Source organism: Myotis lucifugus, unplaced genomic scaffold (genome assembly GCF_000147115.1).
Source record: "Myotis lucifugus unplaced genomic scaffold, Myoluc2.0 scaffold_1, whole genome shotgun sequence".
NCBI lineage: Eukaryota > Metazoa > Chordata > Mammalia > Chiroptera > Vespertilionidae > Myotis > Myotis lucifugus.
In genome coordinates, this window is record NW_005871049.1 from 1,951,078 (window position 1) to 1,958,133 (window position 7,056).

Genomic DNA, 7,056 nt, shown 5'->3' on the forward strand with positions numbered 1-7,056 from the left:
ACACGAGCATGACCCTTATCCTTCTTAACGCTCCCCCACCACAACGATAGCTCCCCCGGACCTAGTCAACTAATGCTGTCGTTTCGTGTTCTGATCAACCTTTTTCTCCTTTTTCAGTACCTGATCCTGTCCGTATGGGAGCAAGATAAGTTTTTAACACCACCTCCTGTCGGTACTTTGCCCGCAAGGAGGCAACGTAGCCAGCATGAACTATGGACGTAAGGAAGGACCACTTTCGATCCGTAGCGAGCAAGGCAGGAAGGAAGGGAGGGAGGAAGGAAGGAAGGAAGGAAGGAAGGAAGGAAGGAAGGAAGGAAGGAAGGGAGAGAGAAAGGGTTTAGGTGTCCAGTTTGGGGTAGTCAGGAAGGGTCTCTGAGAACAAGAAATACCTGAAAGGAGTCCAGAAAGCTGAATGGCAGGCATCTGGTGGGATGGCTGGAGGGAGGAGGGGATGGGCAAGCAGAACCACGGAAGGACCCTCTCAGCAACAGGGCAGCAAGTGCAAAGGCACCAAGGTGAGAACAATCAGACACATTCAGGAGGGCCTGCCTGGGCTCAGTGCAGCGGGAACACAGAGCAGGTCTGGGGAGATAGGAGAAGGGACAGTAGAGAGCAGCAGAGGCCTGTCTTGAAGGGTCCTGACTGCCGGGCTGAGTTGCTGGAGAAGCCAGAGGGTAGTGGGAAGAAAGCAGTTAAAGCTGAGGAATTGTTAATGGTGGGGAGAGGTCCTCATCTCCCCCTGGTGCCCATGGGAGTGGAATTCTTATGATATCCTGAGAAAAAAAAATTTCTGAGACTCACACAGAAGAATGAGTGATTTTTATTTGCGTGGAATTATATCCCCGAGTGTCCAAGGTCCCATTTCCCCTTGACCCACCAAGGAAGAAGCGTAACTTCAGCTTCAGAAGAGCTAAAGTCAGAGTCAATGCCCAAAGTTTCTGTTCCATGTCTGCACAGTCCAATACAGCATCAGACTAGCTTAATTTGTGTTTTCCCACTGCAGTCCATCAGTCCATTGCATGTGGGATGTGCATGGCCATGAGCCAAAAGCAACAAGAGCCAAGACCAACAAAAGAGAGAACTCATATGTCTAAAGGATTCTGTATTCCCAAATTTTCTCAGGTTTACAGTGGGCACACCCATTCTAGCCAACGATATCTGTTCCCAGGTGTGACTGACAACACCTTCCTTGGCCCCCCAACTTCACTCACATGCATCTATCTCCCTCTTTTTTGGACCCCTTCCCCAGCAATCTGCAGGGAATGGGCTGGTGGTTCCCTGGGGAGAGTGAAATTGCATCTTCCTGGTGAAGCTGCCCAAATGACATGCCTATAATGCCTGGCTTCCCCCTTTGTTCCTTTCTTCTTCTTATTTTTTAAATATATATATTGTTATTGATTTCAGAGAGGAAGGGAGAGGGAGAGAGAGATAGAAACATCAATGATGAGAGGGAATCATTGATTGGCTGTCTCCTGCATACCCCCTATGGGGGATTGAGCCCACAACTTTGGCATGTGTCCTTGACTGGAATTGAACTTGGAACCCTTCAGTCCACAGGCCAACGTTCTATCCGCTGAGCCAAACCAACTAGGGTCTCCTTTCTTATTATTACCGTGAGGCCCCTGGTCTGGCCTGTGCCCTCTCACAATCCGAGACCCCTTGGGGGATGTTGGACTACTGGTTTCGACCTGGTCCCCGCAGGCCAGGCTGAAGGACCCCACTGGTGCACGAATCCGTGCACCGGGCCTCTAGTATGCATATAAGATCTTTGGTTAATCTCTTCCCGACCTCCCCTCTCCCCACTTCCCTCTGAGATTCATCAGTCTGTTCCATGTTTTCATGCCTGTACATTGAGTGTCTGCCCCCTGGTGGTTAGTGCACATCATAGCTACCGGTCAACTGGTCACTTAGGTTTTTATATATATAGATAACTAGCTAATTACAATGGTTTCAGAATGACTTGGTTAAGTCTGTGTTTTAAAGAAGATATTTGGGGCTGATAAAGAGATCGGTGATGCAGAGATTAAGTGCTTGCTCAATGCTCAGGCAGCACTTCTTTTCAACAGACCCTTGTTTTGTTAGGGAAGACAATATGTCCAGCAGAATGAATATACTTCCCAACCTACTTTGAGGCCAGGGGGGCCATGTGTCACAGTGTGGCCAAAAAGATGAAAATCAGAAGTTACTGAGTGTAACGACTCTTTGTGGCTTCTTCCTTCCTCCTGTCTGAGCACAGTGTGATGGCAGGAGTTGAAGCTATCATCTTGCAACCATGAGGAAAAAGTCTAGAGAGTTGAAGAGACCACAACCCTGACTTCAAACCCACCTTCGCCCACCTCCAGATTTGAAGCTAAGTGAGGGATGAATAAACCCCTGTTTTGTTTAAGTCCTTGTCACTTAGTAGGCATCAGGCAAGGTAAAGAAGGGTGAGGGCTCCTCTGGGGCTTCTTTCCTGATTCCCTTCAGACCACAAATCCTCTATCCTTCTTGTCTAGCCTCTCACTTCCCAGCTACCTAGGCCCCCTCTCTCCTCCCAACAAATGTGCAAGCCAAGACCCAGGGGTGTGAGGAGGACACAGACCCACAGTGTCTGGGACAAGAGGACAAGCAGACTGGGATGCTGCTGAGAAGCCATAGGACTGGCCCAGAGAGAGCCTCGGATCCTTCCTAGCCCATTCTTCTCCATGTGACTTGGTCTAAGGGGCTTCCCCACAAGCTTTCCCAGGCTGCCAATATCAGTGCCAGGCTCTTTGACAACAGCACAAGGCCCTGGGCAGCCTGCAGTTCCTGGCATTGTATCTACAGGGTAGAAATTGGACATATGTGTCCAATGGGTGGGAAATGAGGAAATACAAAGGCTGGAGGAGGGGTGACCCTCACAGTCCCTCCCTCTTGGTCATAGGCGTGTGTTCCCCATACCTTGGGGTAGGTCCCATGTAGGCCCGTAGTTGCTAATATTAATATTGGCCTTCTTGCCAGGGAGGGTTGGGGGGCAGGAGGGAGGGGGGGTAAGAGATCAACCGAAGGACTTGTATGCATGCATATAAGCATAACCAATGGACATAAGACACTGAGGGGTAGGGGAGGCCAGGAGATTGTCAAGGGCGGGGGGGAAAAAAAGGACACATATCTAATACCCTTTGTAATACTTTAAGCAATAAAACAAAAAAAAATATTGGCCTTCTTACCCCCTGGCAATGGGAAGGAGACACCCGATTGGTGGTGCTGGTCTTATATCAATCAGGGGCAAAGCAGACATGCAGTCCTTAGTTCATCCTAGCTTGATGCCTGTCTTGGTGGCCAGAGCTGTTTCATGCCTGAGGCACATTAAAAAATATATATATATATATATATATATATATATATATATATATATACCCTCTTTACTGAAATGGACTGTGTGCGTTGGGCTTTATATCATCATCACAGTGAGTCCTCGCAAAAGAGCTACTATTTACATTTTGCAGAACACAAAACTGAGGCTTAACATTAAATGACTTGTCTAAGGTCACAACATTTTCAGGATTCAAATCCACAGCTCTCTGGCTCTAACACCCAACCTTTCACCACTTAGTTCCTGTCAATGTCACCTCCATTTTGAAGAGCCAGGCCAGACCTCCACGAAACATGTAGGAGAAGCCAGGGTAGAAAAGGGTTGGAAAAAATGGTAAGAACAATTGTCAGTTCTGAGCAGCAACTGTACATTTCCCTGTGTACTTTTCCTATATCTTAAAACTTTCTCAAAACAAAAATTGTTTTTAAAAAATGAAATAAAGAAGACAAGAAAACACAGGACTGGGTCAGAGGAAGGGACCAGGCCTGGGCTGGAATGGGGCCTGGGCAGGAGCTCAGGGTAACCCTTCCGCATAAGAGCCCCAGTGTTCCCGAGGCCGGCTGCCATCCAAGAGCAACATGGTGGGCACCAGGCCATGTCCGCCCCTTCCCCCCAACTCTGCTCCCAGGCAGGTGGGTGTGGGGTAGGAGCCTGGCCTCAGGAGTCCCTCCAGGCCCAGCCTTGCACTCCAGGAGCCCAGAGTCTGCAAACCCCTGCCAAGGGCCTGGCACTTCATAGGTGCCCCATCATTGCTGGCCAAATGGGCAGGAAAAACAATGCCCAGAGCCAGCCCCCACTCATCCTCAGGTGAATCTCCACCTTCTTGGCCACGGTTAAGGATTGGGGGGAAAGTGGGCAATCCCAGCTCTCCCTCTGTGTCCCAAATGACAGGGTTTAAGCCTCAGTTCTATTGTTCCCTTGCTGTGTGACTTTTGACAAGTCGTGCCATCTGCCTGAGCATGTTTCTTCACCTACAAAACAGAGCTAAGGATCTCTACCCGCATTTGGCTTGGGAGAAGGATAAAAGGATGTAACGCACGTATGACATCTAGCCTAGCAAATGCCTGGCACATAATGGGAGCTCAGCTAAGGTGTGGACTTGTGCTCTACTTCCTGTTCTGTCTGGTAAAACCTTTCTCTCTCTCTCTCTCTCTCTCTCTCTCTCTCTCTCTCTCTCTCTCTCCTAATATTTTAATTGATTTCAGAGAAGGGAGAGGGAGAGAGAGACAGAAACATCAATGATGAAAGAGAATCATCTATTGGCTGCCTCCTGCATGCCCCACACTGGGGATCAAGCCCGAAACCCAGGCATGTGCCCTGACTGGGAATCAAACCTTGACCTCCTGCTTCATAGGTCACTGAGCCATGACGGCCAGGCCCATCTCTTAACTCATTAATTTCCTCCAACACCTTAGAGAAAAAGGAAGCAGGAGTGTGCCCATTTTCTGTTTTCTTTTGTGTTTCTTTTTTTTGGTTGTGTGTGTGTGTGTGTGTGTGTGTATGTGTGTGTGTTTGTGCCCGTCCATTTTCTGGAGAAAGAAACTGAGGCAGAGGCAGGTTAAAGTCAGGAACTGAGAATGGCAGGCTCCTGAGTTCCTGACTGGTGACAGACTGTTGGCACGAGAGTGAGACTGTGAGGGGGAGACAGGCCTGGATTCAAACCCTTGGTAGATCTCCTTCTGTGCTCTGTTTACTTATCTATGTCTTCCCACTATAATGTCAGCAGCTCCTTAAAGGTAGCGGCTGGGTCTGATCACTGCATTATCCCTAGGATTTAGAATAGTGCATAGCACATAATAAACACTTGGCAAATGAATGAGTGAATGGATGACCTTGTGAGAGTGTCAGATTCTGCAGATGGTCAGTGTGAGAGGTGGTGAGTGCCAGAGGGGGGCTGGACAACGGATGTACAGAACCAGTGGAGAGGTTGTGGGGAGGTTGCCAACCTCAGGGAATTGGGCATCTCAGGAGGCAGCCTTTGCCTTTGTCTCAGGTATACTGGAAAGTGCCTGGAAGTTGAATGAAAGCTGTGTGGGGTCCAGTTCCTGCTGGCAGCTCACCCCGCTGCCGCCCACAACAAACACATTCACTAAGGGAGCCAGCAGAGGACCAGAGGTGGGGGGCTGGGTTTCTCCAGGAGTCCAGGGGGTCCGGTGAAGCCCCCTCTGGACAGGAAGCTTCTAATTGCTAGGCACCCCCAGTGCCAGAAGCCTCCAGCAAGGAGGGACCCTGGAGGAGGGAAGTCAGGACAAGCTGTTTTTACTTATTTATTTATTTATGTATTATTTTCTTTTTGTTGTTAATCCTTGCCCGAGGATATTTTCCATTGATTTTTTTTTAATTTTTATTTTTACAATATATAAAATAAATCTATTACCAGATTGTAGTACAAAATAATTAGCCATTTACATGCAATAAACATTAATATTTCAAGAAAAACAATTTTAAATATAATAATATTACATGTAATAAACATTAATATTTCAAGAAAAAAGATTTTAAATATAATAATATTACCAAAACTGTACTAACATAGTATAATATCACGAAAGTTGTAGGAAATATTAAAAATCTGCAAATAAGAGGATTACTTCTATTATATTTAAAATATTTTTTCTCTGGCTTTATTTTTGTTCATCAGTTTATGTTGTTCATTATATTCTGCAAATGAGTGCGATCATATGATATTTATCTTTCTCCAATTGGTTTATTTCACTTAGCATAATGCTCTCCAGGTCCATCCATGCTGTTTCAAATGGTAAGAATTCCTTCTTTTTTACAGCAGCGTAGTATTCCATTGTGTAGATGTACCACAGTTTTCTAATCCACTCATCTGCTGATGGGCACTTAGGCTGTTTCCAAATCTTAGCTATTGTAAATTGTGCTGCTATGAACATAGGGGTGCATATATCCTTTCTTTCATACTTCCTAATGAAGCATGGTGGCAACCATGCTTGGTGGGAATTGCTGTTTAATATTTTAACCCTGCTGACTTGGTTTCTGTCATTATTTGCTTGCTAAAATAATAAAAAAGTTATTTTGATTTTCTGAATTATATAAATCATCCCATTCGATTGAATACCCTATTGCTTGTAATTTGAATACCCCATCGGTTGTGGTCATACTGGTTTTAGAAAACACATTCCTCTGTACCTGGAGACCAGGACTGCACAATTACTCTAAATTGCCTCAGTGGCTCCAGATAACGTGTTTCTGTTGACTCAGTGGTCCCAAGACCCGATGGCTCCAGATAATGTGTTCCTGTCAACTCAGTGGTCCCAAGACCCGAAACTATAATTAATCTTTGTAGATAACTAATCGGCTCAATCTAGTTTCTGTAACAAACTGCTTTGTGCAAAACAGGCTCCTCATTCCAAACCCCTAGATGTAATCAATACCTTTGTGATTTTTTGCCTATATAAATCTGGTGTTGGGGCTACGTAATCACTATGAGACTTGGAAAGCAAAATGCCCCCTCATAGTCCCGGATTTGCAATAAATGTGAATCCTTAATTCGACTTCTTGAGGTGTCCTTGTGTGATTCGCGGGGGTATATTACAACACTTTCTTTCTTACTTTCTTTCTTTTGAATTTTTGTAAGAGTTTATTTGAACCAAACTGATCCATATATCCTTTCTGATTGGTGTTTCTGATTTCTTGGGATATATTCCTAGAAGTGGGATTACTGGGTCAAATGGGAGTTCCATTTCTAATTTTTTGAG

The 7,056-nt window shown here is 45.9% G+C and overlaps 1 pseudogene; it reads left to right on the forward strand.

Annotated features, from left to right (window-relative positions):
- Positions 1-3,186: 3,186 nt before the first annotated feature.
- On the forward strand, positions 3,187-3,330 carry LOC111826554 (annotated as a pseudogene).
- Positions 3,331-7,056: the final 3,726 nt, after the last annotated feature.